Source organism: Pinus tabuliformis, chromosome 8 (assembly GCF_031772625.1).
Source record: "Pinus tabuliformis cultivar Carrire ecotype Pingquan chromosome 8, CPIR1, whole genome shotgun sequence".
NCBI classification, from domain to species: Eukaryota; Viridiplantae; Streptophyta; class Pinopsida; order Pinales; family Pinaceae; genus Pinus; species Pinus tabuliformis.
Window position 1 is genome coordinate 290074894 of NC_142294.1, and position 16105 is coordinate 290090998.

Below are 16105 nucleotides of genomic sequence, written 5' to 3' on the forward strand. Positions count from 1 at the left end.
ATGGCTATTTACAGCTCGCTTACAATTTAAGGCATCTCAACCTTAATCTCGTATTCTCCTGCAACTACATTGTATCCTCTTACTTACACTCTCTCACATGCACAAGTTCTCTGTTTCTTGATGCCCGAATGAATTCTTAATATCTTGTTATACATACATGGCAGTTTTAACTAAATTCTAAACTGAAATTTGTTCACTAACTGAATTCTGTTCACGGTTGGCCTGGTTGTCTTCTTTCTCTAGTTTTTGTTTCCACTAAGGTGCTCTGATGCTCCTACATCAGACTCCTGAGGTACAAAATTTATGACCTCTTGGTCATATGTGTTTCCTTGTCCTTAGCAATTCTACCCATTGTTTCACTTCTTCAGTGGAACTGCCTTCATGGTCTTCTGTGAGCTGCAACCAGACCTCTGCAATAGCAAGTCCTCCTTGCTACTAGATGCCTTACCAAGCTTCTTTCCTAAGCTTAGTCTTTTGGCGTCTCTGTGGTTCTCTCCTCTCGAACCTATTGAGCACTCCTGCTCTAGGTTTGTTGCAATCTTCTCACCTTCACAAAATAAAATAAAAAATTACAAGCTTACAAATCTTCAGCAAAACTATACCTCTTCTTTCTTCGCATGCAAAAACTCCTCTCCGCAGGAAATCTTTTCCCACTCTGATACCACTTGACGGGGACGAGATTTTGGGGTGAACCAAAATCCCATTTCCCCAATAAATCGTTCTTGAGGCTTGTGGGTTATGGGCCCATGAAGCTTATCAGAAACGCTTCTCACCTTTTCTTTAGGCATTTGTCTTTGAACCATGGACAGACACCACCTCCTCTTACGGTAGAAAACACATATCCCAAAGGCCCAACAAATATCTGTTGCCTGATCTCCGACTTTCATACAAAGAAGAATATGAACCACCTCCAATATCAGTGCTACTTGGCAAAGAACTGGTGTTGTAGCCTAGAGATTAAATTCCAACAACTGCTGCACCTCCAAGTACGCCAGCTTAATGAGTGTCATATAAGCCATAAGATTGATGACCATTGTACCCTGTTTGGGGTGCTCTACCAAGCTAGCCATAACCGGTGCCTCCATAAAGCGAAACTCCAGCATTAACATCATAGTCTAGGTGTGCCATCGAGAGCCTTAAATCTAGTTCTGCATGCCTCGGAACATCATTCAGAACAAAATATGGGTGTTTTGAACCAGAAACTCCACCATAAGGACAGCGAGGCACATCCAAATAACTATGCACATGTTCCAAACAGCAACTATAACTATCATTAGCATACGGGATCCTGCGTGTATCATTTCTTGACGATCTTCGAGATTTATTTTGATCCTTGACGTTAGATTTCCAAGGAACTTGATCACAGGGCTCTACCTACCGTAATCTTCTCCGCCTCTTCCCATGGCTATTTACAGCTCGCTTACAATTTAAGGCATCTCAGCCTTAATCCCGTATTCTCCTTCAACTACATTGTATCCTCTTACTTACACTCTCTCACACGCACAGGTTCTCTATTTCTTGATGCTCGAATGAATTCTTAATATCTTGCTATACATACATGGCAGTTTTAACTGAATTCTAAACTGAAATTTGTTCATTAACTGAATTCTGTTCACGGTTGGCCTGGTTGTCCACGTGTCTTCTTTCTCTAGTTTTTGTTTCCACTAAGGTGCTCAGATGCTCCTCCATTAGAGTCCCGAGGTAAAAAATTTATGACCTCCTGGTCATATGCGTTCCCTTGTCCTTAGCAATTCTACCCATTGTTTCACTTCTTCAGTGGAACTGCCTTCATGGTCTTCTATGAGCTGCAACCAAACCTCTACAATAGCAAGTCCTCCATGCTACCAGATGCCTTACCAATCTTCTCTCCTGAGCTTAGTATTTCGGCATCTCTGTGGTTCTCTCCTCTCGAACCAATTGAGCACTTATGCTCTAGGTTTGCTGCAATCTTCTCACCTTCACAAAATAAAATAAAAAATTACAAGCTTACAAATCTTCAACAAAAATGTACCTCTTCTTTCTTCGCATGCAAAAACTCCTCTCCGTAGGAAATCTTTCCCGCTCTGATACCACCTAATGGGGACGAGATTTTAGGGTGAGCCAAAATCCCATTTCCCCAAGAAATCGTTCTTGAGCCCTGTGGATTATGGGCCCACAAAGCCTATCAGAAACGCTTCTCACATTTTTTTAGGCATTTGTCTTTGAACCGTGGACAGACACCACCTCCTCTTACGGTAGAAAACACATCCCAAAGGCCCAACAAATATCCGCTACCTGATCTCCAACTTTCATACAGAGAAGAATATGGACCACCTCCAATATCAATCCTGCCTAGCAAAGAACTAGTGTTGTAGCCCGGAGAGTAAATTCCACCAACTGTCGCACCTCCAAGTACGCCAGCGTAATGAGTGTCATATAAGCCATAAGATTGCTGACCATTGTACCCTGTTTGGCGCACTCTACCAAGCTGGCCATAACCGGTGCCTCCATAAATCGAAACTCCAACACTAACATCATAGTCTAGGCATACCATCGAGAGCCTTAAATCTGGTTTTGCATGCCTCGGAGCATAATCCAGAGAAAAATATAGGCGTTTTGACCTAGAAACTCCACCATAAGGACGGCTAGGCGCATCCAAATAACTACCCACACGTTCCAAACGGCGACTATAACTATCATTAGCATACGGGATCCTGCGTGTATCATTTCTTGACGATCTTCGAGATTTATTCTGATCCCTGACGTTAGATTTCCGAGGAACTTGATCCCAGGGCTCTGCCTACCGTAATCTTCTCCGCCTCTTCCCATGGCTATTTACAACTCGCTTACAATTTAAGGCATCTCAGCCTTAATCCCGTATTCTCCTGCAACTACATTATATCCTCTTACTTACATTCGCTCACACGCACAGGTTCTCTGTTTCTTGATACCCGAACGAATTCTTAATATCTTGTTATACATACATGGCAGTTTTAACTAAATTCTAAACTGAAATTTGTTCACTAACTAAATTATGTTCATGGTTGGCCTGGTTGTCCACGTGTCTTCTTTCTCTAGTTTTTGTTTCCACTAAGGTGCTCGGATGCTCTTGCATTAGACTCCCAAAGTACAAAATTTATGACCTCCTGGTCATATGTGTTTCCTTGTCCTTAGCAATTCTACCCATTGTTTCACTTCTTCAGTGGAACTGCCTTCATGGTCTTCTGTGAGCTGCAACCAAACCTCCGCAATAACAAGTCCTCCCTGCTACCAAATGCCTTACCAAGCTTCTCTCTTGAGCTTAGTCTTTCGGCATCTCTGTGGTTCTCTCCTCTCAAACCAATTAAGCACTCCTACTCTAGGTTTGCTGCAATCTTCTCACCTTCACAAAATAAAATAAAAATTACAAACTTACAAATATTCAGCAAAAATGTACCTCTTCTTTCTTCGCATGCAAAAACTCCTCTCCACAGGAAATCTTTTCCCGCTCTGATACCACTTGATGGGGACGAGATTTTGGGGTGAACCAAATCCCATTTCCCCAATAAATTGTTCTTGAAGCCTGTGGGTTATGGGCCCACGAAACCTATCAGAAACGCTTCTCACCTTTGTTTTAGGCATTTGTCTTTGAACCGTGGACAGACACCACCTCCTCTTACGGTAGAAAACACATCCCAAAGGCCCAACAAATATCCATTGCCTGATCTCCGACTTTCATACAAAGAAGAATATGAACCACCTCCAATATCAATCCTGCCTGGCAAAGAACTGGTGTTGTAGCCTGAAGAGTAAATTCCACCAACTGCCGCACCTCCAAGTACGCCAACTTAATGAGTGTCATATAAGCCATAAGATCGCTGACCACTGTAACCTGCTTGGGGGGCTCTGCCAAGCTGGCCATAATCGGTGCCTCCATAAAGCGAAACTCCAGCACTAACATCATAGTCTAGGCGTACCATCGAGAACCTTAAAGCTAGTTCTGCATACCTCGGAACATCATCCAGAGCAAAATATGGGTGTTTTGAACCAGAAACTCCACCATAAGGATGGCTAGGCACATCCAAATAACTATGCACACGTTCCAGACGACGACTATAACTATCATTAGCATACGGGATCCTGCGTGTTTCATTTCTTGACGATCTTCGAGATCTATTCTGATCCCTGACGTTAGATTTTCGAGGAACTTGATCACAAGGCTCTGTCTGTCGTAATCTTCTCCGCCTCTTGCCATGGCTATTTACAGTGCGTTTACAATTTAAGGCATCTCAGCCTTAATCCCGTATTCTCCTGCAACTACATTGTATCCTCTTACTTACACTCTCTCATACGCACTGGTTCTCTATTTCTTGATGACCGAACAAATTCTTAATATCTTGTTATACATACATGGCAGTTTTAACCGAATTCTAAACTAAAATTTGTTCACTAACTGAATTCTGTTCATGATTGACCTGATTGTCCATGTGTCTTCTTTCTCTAATTTTTGTTTCCACTAAAATGCTCGGATGCTCTTGCGTCAACACTACCACTATAATGTAACGAAGCAATGGCGTTCTAACAAACACCATTAAACACGAGAGGAAGACACTATAATTTTATTTCAACTGAACAAGATGAAAATTTATCCAACAAATCCCACCAATGTTCGGTTTGTTCAAAATATTTCCACACTCAAACATCAAACATACCCGAGATAAGAAATAAATAGAAACCCAAAAGAAAAGAAAAAGACAATGCACAGCAATACAATGTTTAAAATGAGATTACTCTGTTTTATTATCTTATACAGATATATATATTTTAAATGTATATAAAAATACAATAATATATAATATGGAAAATAGTTGAATTTAGTGTAAATTTAGTTAATAAATTTATTCATAATTTATTTGTACTATAAAATAGTTGAATTTAGTGTAAATTTAGCTAATAAATTTATTCATAATTTATTTTTACTATATTAATATTATTTAATTTTTATATAAAATATTAATTTTTGTATTTTTATATAAATAAATTTAGATAAATAAAACAATTCACATTTTCAAATTTTACTTATTATTAAATATAATTAATAAATTTACTAAATCATTTCATAATACAGGCTTACATGTTTGAATTTATGGATTCCTGTCATACTCATCTGGCTGAACAGATTATCAACAAAGACATTAGCCAAATGACAAAAGTGGGTAAAAGAAAAAACTAAAAAAGCCATAAGTATGGCATGGATATTTATTCCGCGAACATCATTAGAGGGTTACCAGATCATTGTGAAAAAATACTTGTTCAAGCTGCTATAATAAAAAGAAAATTATGGAATTAGTAAGATATTGGTTTTTATTTGAGAGAACTTTGCAGTATAATGTTAATTATTTAAATAATTATAATAAAATTAAATTTATAATTAATTTATTTTTATAAATTAATTAGTTGATGAATATGGATAAATATAAATAAGAAATATAATATAAATAGTGGAAAATATATATAGTTTTATTTTATTTGTTATAAGTTTTGTTGGTTTTTTGGCATATTTTCTAGTCTAGGTCATTCAAAATTTTGTAAAGATTCGTTGGAATGACAAGTTTCAGTTATAAATTCTTCATACTACAAGTGTTAGAGAGGTTTTTTAGAGTGCTAAATCTATATATTAGTTATAAATTTTGGAGGTTTTCTGGCATATTTTCTGGTCTAATTTGTCCAGAATGTTATAAAGATTTATTGGAATGACAAATTTGAGTTGTGAACTCTTCTTAATACAAATATTCCAAAAGTTTTTCAGAATACTAAATCTATATATATCTATAATTAAAAACCCATTTAACTAAAACAAAATCACCAAAATCTAACCAAAACAAAACAGATATAATAGTTAAACCACCCAAAGCACAATTCAACTCAACTCAGCTGTTAAAAAAAAAATCATATCTTAAAATTAGAGATCGGCTATCTTAAGCATTTGTTTTATAAAGTCAGTATTTAAAGAATGACTTGCAATTACTCTCAACTTCTAAATTGTTAGGCAACGATCTTGAAACAATGTAGGTCGAAAATATCAAGTATTGAAAGGAGACTATCTATCCTGCTAAGGTATTTGAATTAGAGAAGACCATTTAATATAAAAAAATTACAACTTCAATTTGTGGGTCAAGTACTGATCGCAATTATTCAGAAAGGAACTGAGCATCACAGGGAAGAAACCGAAGTTCAGGTTCTGGGGTCTTGGGAATTTCAGAGGATAAAGACTGATCGTCTAGCCCTCTATTGGGAGGTTGGTTTAGATCAAACACGGGCGTGAATAGTCACATCTCTTACTAAATATCCTATTGCTTGACTCCTTCCTGAAGGCCTTCCCTGCTTCTGAATTCCACAACTTCAAGAAATAATCAGTGGGTGGATTATCCTTGCACATTCCGGTAATGTCCATGGTACTGTTATTGGTGTGAAAACCAGCACGAGAATTAGACGACATGAGCAGTGACTTTTTGGAGAGCCTTGCTTCTGCTTCGAGCCTTGCATTTTCCCATTGTGCCTTGTGTCTCAACAAGGCCAACGCGTCGGACTGCTGTGGAGCACTGGTATTGGCTTCCGTTATGGGTGCATGGGTCGAGGGATCGAGTCCCATCCTTAGCAAACGCTTCTTCAGATGACTACTCCAGAAGTTCTTGATCTCGTTGTCTGTTCTCCCAGGAAGCTGTGAGGCTATTGCAGACCATCTGCATGCATCAGAACAATTCAGAAACAATCTTGGCACAGAATATATGAAATAAATAAATCGCTTGTCTGTTTCTTTACTTCTTTCCTAGAATTGCATGCAGCAGAATAATAGATTCCGGCACACAATATATGAAATAAATAAATCGTTTGTCTGTTTCTTTACTTGTTTCCTAGAATTGCATGCAGCAGTATAATAGATTCCTCTTCTCGTTGTGTAAAGGAGCCTCGCTTGATATGAGGATTCAAATAATTCGTCCACCGCAAACGGCAGCTCTTCCCACTACGACGAAGTCCTGCATATACACACAAACAGATATATATACAAGTCCAACAGAAGAATATATACATTAAAATTAGGGCTTTTAATGAATATATACATTACAATTAGGGGGCCTTTGATGAATATATACCCTTAAAGTAGGGTCTTTGATGAATATATACATTAAAATTAGGGTCTTTGATGAATATATACATTAAAATTAGGGCTTTTAATGAATATATACATTACAATTAGGGGGCCTTTGATGAATATATACATTAAAATTAGGGTCTTTGATGAATATATACATTAAAATTAGGGGTTTTGATGATGGTGTTGGAAGAAACATGTATTTATATGGAATTTTTCCAAATAACATAAATAAAATGGCAAACAGTGTGTCCGCAATGTAAATATAAATAAATATATGTTACAGACCAGCAAGCTTGGGAAGAGCACGTCAACTCCCATGGCCATTCTTTTGAATGTAATTGACCAAAATCTTGTCGTCCTCACGAGTCCAGGGAACTTTCTTTAATACTGTCTTTTTACAGCAAGGATCTTTACTCATACTGGCGACTGAGAGCCTGCAGAACCAAGCTGGCTTAATAACCTAACTTTAATCTGTTTATATTCTGAACGCGTCACACCCTTCAGCCAAAATTCTCCCAGAATGCTTCAGACCTCTCACAGCAAAATTATCCCCACAATAGTAAGAACAATAATGTGCTCCAACTTGTTCATATGGTCCTCTTTATATAGATAAACATTAAATATTCTCAGTAAAGCATTTAGAATAGAAAAACTATTTCAATTTTGGGGAAATTAATATCTGTGGAGTTATAGTTTATTTATACTAGGGCAGTATAAGTTATTAGAGTTTAGGTACAGGAATTGATCAGATTTTTAAAATAATTTCAAAAATCTTGTTGAGATAATGTTTGAATCATATTTTTTACGATAAAAATAGATTCAACACCATCAAAAAAATTTTGAAGCTCCTAAAATCTTTAAATTTGACAGCTATAATTTGAATTTACATTAATGAAATTATAACTCCATAAATAAATATTGTTAAATTGCTACCATCAAAGCGTCCTTGAATGAGTTAACGATGACGCAGGATATTAAATAGCCTACCTGAAAAACAGTTGAAATGCAAGACCATTGTTATGACCAATTGTACATAGTGAAGCTTTAAATGGCACTGAGATAAGCATTTACTGTGTTATAAAGGAACCCTTCAAGTAATCACTAAAAAAAATCATTATTATAAGTTTTTGTTTTTTCTCTAGAATTTTTATTTTTATTTATTTTTAAATCATTTTAAAATTGTGATGGGTTGAAATTATAAGTTTAAGTTTTATAAGTAAATGATGGTTGTAAAGTTGAATTTATTTTAAATAATGGAAAATTATATAATAAGAAAAAAATAAAAATTTAAAACAATTAAATTGTGTAGTAAAATTATTTTTAATAAAAAAATATGATAAACTATTATAAAGATATGATGTAGTTAAACTGATTTATTTTGAAATAAGATTTTTATAATTTCAATTTTTAATTATCAATAATTATTAAGAGGATGGTAAGTATTTAACCTGGGTGGAATATTTTAAAATATTTTTAATAATATTTATAAATTAAAGGTTGAGATTTATCTCAAAAGTAGTTACCTCCTTTCTCCATTTTAATTAAATTGATTAATTAAAAAATTCTATATGAACATGTGTTAGATGAAAATAAGTTATGGTTTTTTAGACATGTAGTATTAGTAAGTCATGATATTGTAGTAAAATCTATTTTCAACTTAAGAAACTCCATCTATGGAGGTAAATCTCCATAGTTAAGAATCTTCTTACATGTTTGTTTAAATGTGTACATGTTTAACTTATATACTAGCATAGTCATTTAGATTAAATGACCTAGAAATGCAGATAGGCATCAAAACATTTACCTTATGATACATCTCACATTGAAAAAATTAACAAAAAATCTTAAAAAATAATTTTATTATCATTTTTTTAATTACTATTATTATTATTGGCGGCTTGGTCTATAGGTGATTTGAACCTTGAATCTCATGGTTTACATAATACTTCATAACACAACAATCACTAATTGAACTCCCATGTGGGTTTAAATTATATATATATTTTTTAAATATGTAACAATATTCTTAACCATGGAGATTCATTTCACTTTACCATTGAAATTCTTAACCTATAAGTAGGCTTCATTACAAACTTTTTAGCCAATATCATGGCTTACTAATAAATAACACATGTTCACATGACATTTTTTTCAATTAATCAATTTAATTAAAAGGGAAAAGCTCCCCTAGGGATAGCTCAATAGGCCATGAGAAAATGAAGTGGTGTGTACTAGGAAGTTGAGTGATGTCTCTAGAAGGGGCATACATAGGCACCTAGGAGTTATAGTGGTAGAGGTTGACTCTAGAAAAAATGTATAGTCACCTAGGAGTTATAGTTGTAGCGATAGAACAAAACTGCCCATTGTAGAAATTTCCTATAGTCACAAAAAAAAGGCAGATCTCAACCTTTGATGTATGTATATTGTACTACTTTGGAGCTAAATCTCAACCTCTCAACCTTTGATTTGTTTACACTACTAAATATTTTATGATATTCCATGGAGATTATATAGTGGTAGAGGTTGACGCTAGAAAAGAAACATGATTATATAGTTATAGCTGTTGATGCTAGAACAAAACTACTCATTGTAGATTTTTATAGTCACAAAAAAAGGTAGAAAAAGCACAACTACTTTGGAGTTAAATCTCAACCTTTGATTTGTGTATACTACCAAGAATATTTTAAGATATTTAGTGGAAGTTAAAGGCAGAGAGAGCTTTGGAGTTAAATATCAACCTTTCATAATCCTACTTCAAAATTAAATTTCAACCTTTAATATATATACACTACTAAAAATATTTTATGATATTCTACCAAAGTATCATTCACTTAATAATATTAATAATGACATTAGAATTGCTTAAACCTTATTCTAAAATAGACACTTCTACTAATATAATTTATTATTTTGATAATTAATAATAATAATTTAAAATAAAATTATAATTTAGTACATTTAAAATATATCATAATATTTCAAATATAAATATTTTAATGTTTATTAACATTTACAAATCATTTAAATTTATTTTCTTCATTTAAATTTATTCTTTTCCGAAATGATTTTATTAGAAATAAGAGTACACGCTGAGCAAATACATCATATCACAAATTTCAAAACAGCAAATCCCATATCATCGTTCGTTGTACAAAATAGATATCTAGACAGCTTAAAAACAGTAACATTTATCATCAAAACTATGAGATTTGAGAGAAAGCAACTAAGTGCTCTGGGAGAGAAGTACTACAACGTTGAATGCCCGGAGCAGGTAGGAATTTGGAATCCGAATCACCTGTTAAATTTGACCGTTAAGGTCATTTTAATATTTGTTTGGGTAACAAAAAATATTGACGGTTATGAAATTTTTTTTTGGCTATATTTAATGGGTAAATCACCTTATGACTGGCAAATTGCCTGTCAAATTCTATCCCTGGTTGGAAATATCTTGTTGTCCTGTTAGTTTTTTGGAAAGAAAATGGTAATTTTCTTCGATATTTAATGTCTTTTTTATTATAGAAAATTAACAAAATTATTTTAAGATTACTAGCCATTTTATTTATATAACTGTTTTAGTATAAAATATAATAATATTTTTTATAAAATAACTTAATAAATTTATTGTATATAAAATAATGTTAAAATGACGTTCTTATATAAAACATAGTGCAAAAAGCCGTAATGATTACTCTCCACCCCATATCCAGCAAATCAAAATTACCAATTTCTTTGAATATATGATACACATTGCAACTAACAAAAATAAATAAAAATTTCAATTTTTATTCAAAAAATAATTAAAATTTTCATTTGATTTTCCTTCCATGAAAGTAGAAACATTGAAAATGAAATATCAATGTGTATACTTACTCCCATGAAAAGGATAAGTCTGACATATATATAGACACACATCAACTAGCAAAAATAAATAAGAATTTCATTTTTTTTCTTTCCATAAAAATACAAATAGTGAAAATGAAATAGTGAGGTGTATACTTACTCTGATGAAAACTATAAGTCTAAATATATATAGACACACTTTAACTTGCAAAGATAAATAAAAATTTTATTTTTTTCCTTCCATAAAAATAGAAACATTGAAAATGATATATCAAGGTGTATACTTACTCCCATGAAAATGATAAGTCTAAATATATATAGACACACTCCAACTAGCAAAAATAAATAAGAATTTCATTTTTTTTCCTTCCATAAAAATAGAAATATTTAAAATGAAATATCAAGGTGTATACTTACTCGATGAAAACGACAAATCAAAATATATATAGAGACACTTTAACCCGCAAAATAAATAAGAAATTCATTTTTTCCCTTCCATAAAAGTAGAAACATTGAAAATGAAAGTGTATACTTACCTCTATGAAAATGATAAGTCTAAATATATATAGACACACTCCAACTAGCAAAAATAAATAAGAATTTCATTTTTTTCCTTCCATAAAAAATATAATTATTGAAAATGAAGTATCAAAATGTATACTTAGTTCGATAAATCTAAATATATAGACGCACTTTAACTCGCAAAAATAAATAAAAAATTTATTTTTTCCCATAAAAATAAAAACAATGAAAATAAAATATCAAGATGTATACGTACTCCCATAAAAATGACACGTCAAAATATATATAAAGACACTCCACCTAGCAAAAATAAATAAGAAGTTCACTGTACAAACATTAACAATGAAATATCAAGGTGTAATGAAGACAATAGAGGCAGAGGTAGGTAATTTCATTATAGTTTGTCACCGCATTTAAGAATCAAGCATTAACTGTTTGAAAAAATCGTGTCATTCGGTTTACACCTACCTACGTGGCACCAATCGCCAATCTTTTTGGTATTTAAGTTCCAGTGGTAGAGTAGCTTACCTATGGTGGGTCCCTTCATTTATAGCTAAGTACTTAGTAGAAGGCCCCGGTCGGTATAAATTTGATGGGGACGCTCGCAGGTTAAGTGAAAAAAAAAGATTTTTTCAAAATTAATGTTATTTTTTTTTTCACAGGAACGGTTATGGAGTGTTTATATTCATATTGGCCTGAACACCGGAAATCTAATTACATTGAGGACTTCTGTGTCCTGTTGCAACTCTCTGCTGAGAATGAAAGTGCAGCTGAAGCTTGAAGACTTCTTCCTTAATAAGGGTTTTATGCTTTCAATTTCAGAGATTTTTCCCCACTTGAAGATACAAACAAATTTATTTAAGAGTAAGCAGTAGAACATGACAGTGATCAGCTTATGGGATGGGTTCCCATGATTCCTCTTCGCCTTTCATCTTGACCCCGGCAGAGAGAAGGGCAACTTTGTTGGCTTCATTGTCCGCCTCTTTGTTATGAGTTCTCAACACATGGTAGTAATTCAGCTTCTGAAAAGCGTTTTCCAGGCCCTTGATTCTGGTTATCAGCCTTGCTAGATTTAGAGCCAACGCTGGGGAGTTGGAGATCATTGTGTTTATAATTATCTGTGAGTCGCCTATAACAATAGCTTCACTTATATTTAGATCTTTGAGGATCTTGAGGCCTTGAAAGAGGGCCAAAGCCTCAGCTTGAATGCTGGTTAAATGTCCAAGCCCCCAAGCAAATGATTGGATTTTTTCCCCAGAAGAATTTACAACAACACCTCCTGCACCAGCTTTGCCCGGATTGCCCTTTGCTGCCCCATCAAAGAAGAGAGAGTGTCTTGATTGCGCTTTGAGCCAGTGTTGAAAATTTGTTTCAGTTTTCCTAACTGCGGGATGGAATTGCAAGTCAAGGAATGATCCCCAAGCAATGTCTTGTTGGCTGAGATTAGAGTCATCTTTTATATCAGTCAAGCACTCCGGAATATGGCATTTGATTTTGATTTCTAAGACCTTGTGATTCTGCATAGTGTTTCTGAAAATTCTTCTATTCCGTTCAAGCCATATCTGCCAACAAAGGATCTTTGGAAAAATAGCCCATGCAGTTTTGATTACCTGATTTTTAGGAGGCTGTCCAGGATATCTGATTGCCCAATTTGAAAAGAGTTCGGCAATGGAACCAGGCAGCTGAAAGTTTGGATCCAAATTATGAGTGAAGGTGAACCAGATCTGCTTAGAATATTTGCACTCAAGAGTTAAGTGGACTGCAGTTTCTGCGTTTTCTTTACACAGCAGGCATATGGAGGGACCGTGGAATCCTTTCCTCTGCAAGATGTCATATGTTAGAATTCTGCCATGGCAAAGAAGCCAAGCAAAGAAATCGACCTTGGGCCATGAAGGGGTACGCCAAACTCCCTACCAAGGAGCTAGGTCGGGGGGGACGTAAGGCCTCTCATTCAGCTTGATGTATCCCATGGAGACCGCATAGCCTCTGTTATTCGACCCCCAACCTTTCGAATCCTTTTTCCTCATATGTATGGGTGCCAGTCCGTGAAGAAGATCGAGCAACGTGGACCATTCTTTGAATAGATGAACCGGCACTTCAATGTTCTTCCAGCCTGCCCAAACAGAGTCGCTCCAATGTGATATATCCCACAACGTGCACAGGCCCTCTCTGTCCATCCAACAGCGCAACGCTCTAATGGAAGCTCTGTCTTCAATAGGGTCCTTATTCATGATTTTATCAGTCCATATATTTATCTTTTTGCCATTGCCTGGGATCCAGTAGGAATGCGCTTTGATTAAGGGAGCAGCTTTAGCGTACAGGTTGAGGAAGGACGAGTTGGGCATGTGGATCACATTGTCTAAACAGCTTAATCGCGGACCTCTGAAATACTTTTTCCAGAGAGCCAATTGGGCCCAGCCAGGCTTGGGCGCGATGATCCTCCAGACAATCTTGGCTGCCATAGCCACATTCTGCTGACAGAGATTTTTGAAGCTCAGACCACCCTCCCAAAGAGGCTTGGAGATGGTTTCCCAGCTGATGAGGGGAATCTTTTGTTCATTCTGTTTTCCGCCCTTCCAGAAAAACCTGCGCATGAACTCTTCCATTTTTTTTAATATGATTGCCGGAGCGAGAAGCCCAGCAAAATGGAATAGAGGGAGGCTAGTGAGAACGGATTTTATTAGGACAGACTTGCCTGCAGAATTGAGCCAGGAGTAACCCCAGGCTTGGATCTTGGACTTGAATTTTTCAAGCTGAGGGAGCCAATCTTTGCTTGTAAGTCTCTTATGAAAAACAGGGAGGCCTAGGTATTTGAAAGAGGTCCAAGAAGAGGAGGTTGCAAAACCCAAACAACGAGAGATAATGGAGAGCAATTTGGGCGTGGTATTCCAACTGAAGATATGGCATTTGTTATTATTCACAACGTTGCCTCAAACCTCACTAAATTCATCCAACACGGCGTTAAATTTAGAGGCAGAGGAGAGAGAGGCATTACCTAAAAGTAGAGTGTCATCCGCAAATAAGGCATGGTTTATGTTTTTAACTCCTCTTGCAATACAGTGTCCATTAATTTCCTGATCTTGCATCTTTTTGTCTAACATAAAACTGAGAGTAGAGGCTTGGATGACAAAAAGCATAGGGGAAAGGGGACACCCCTGCCTAAGTCCTCTCGAGGCTTTGAAAAAATCAGTGGCTCTTCCATTTACAAGAGGAGCAATCCATGGCTCTGAGATGCATGCCCGTACCCATTTAATGAAGTTTTCCCCAAAACCAAACTTGCTCATGACTTTTAAAAGAAAACTATGATTTACACGATCAAAGGCATTAGCTAAATCGAGTTTGATCACCATACCTTGTTCTTTTCGGAGAAGACTTGAGTGTATTGCCTCTTGAACTAGGGTGAAGTTGTCCACGATCTGCCTTCCTTTTATGAAGCCTCCTTGATTCTCCAGAATTATTTTGGGAAGGATGGGCTTCAGTCTATTTGCAATTACTTTGGTGATTAGCTTGTACCCAATGTTACATAAGGAAATCGGACGGAATCTACTGAAGTTGTTGGCGCCTTTTTCCTTGGGAATAAGGGCTAAGAAGGTAGAGTTTGTACTGCCTCCTATTTTCTGAGCATTCTAGGACTTTTGGATCATTTTGAGAAGGTCCTTTTCAACGATCGGCCAACAGGTTTGAAGGAATCTGGCGGAGAAGCCATCCGGCCCTGGGGCCTTGTCTGGATCCATCTCAAAGAGGGCCTTTTTAACTTCCTCTTTAGTGATTTTGTCCTCAAGAAGCCTGTTCATACGAGGAGTGATTGCTGAAGGTATGACGTCTAACAGATCTGGATGATGGGTCGGATCCTTATCTTCGCTGTACAAATTTTGGAAATGAGAAAAGGCTGCTTTCTTAATGTCTGCAAAGTCCTTGTAAATATCTTTATCCTCCTTGATCTCAGAGATGGTGTTGAAGCATTTCCTGGCCTGGGCTTGTTTATGAAAAAACGCAGTGTTCCTGTCCCCTGCTTTAAGCCAGAGATTCCGGGATTTTAATCTCCAGTACTCTTCCTCAGCTAGACAGGCCTTATGAAAGCTCTGTTGCAGCTGTGTTTCTTTCTCTAATAGCTCCTCTGTGACTGTAGCGCTTTCCATGTAAGTTTGATGAGAGGCAAGAGAGGCTTTAATAGCTTTCCTTTCTGTAGCTGGGTTGGACAGAGATTTGGCCCAACGTTTTAGCTCTCTTTTTACCCTTCTAAGCTTTTCCTCCCAGATGAAAAAAGGAGAACCTTTGACGGGCTGATTCCAACAATCCTTGACTGTTTGCATGAAGTTTGGCTCCTTGACCCAAAGGGGGCTAAATCGAAAGGGAATAGGACCAAGATCTAGATGGGCAAGAAGCTCTAGTTTTAAAGGCTTGTGATCCGAGACACTGCTAGTGAGAATGTGCATTCTGGGTTCAAGACCTAGTAACAAATAGGAGCTTTGAATGAAAAATCTATCTAATCTGGCAGCAATACGTCCAGGCCTACTCTTTTGTTAGACCAAGAGAACTTACCGGAAGAGGGTTTGATGTCCAGCAAGTCCCAGTCCTGCATGAGATCCTCCGCCCATTCCCTTGTCGGATCTCGAACTGCACTTCCTC

At 36.1% G+C, this 16105-nt stretch overlaps 1 pseudogene across 1 annotated transcript; it reads right to left on the reverse strand.

Annotated features, from left to right (window-relative positions):
- Positions 1 to 6102: 6102 nt before the first annotated feature.
- LOC149235266 (transcription factor MYB17-like) lies at positions 6103 to 7653 on the reverse strand (annotated as a pseudogene). Its single transcript, XR_016268275.1, has 3 exons — positions 7400 to 7653; positions 6866 to 6995; positions 6103 to 6701 (listed from the first exon to the last, which is right to left on the reverse strand). The product of XR_016268275.1 is annotated as a transcription factor MYB17-like (transcript).
- Positions 7654 to 16105: the final 8452 nt, after the last annotated feature.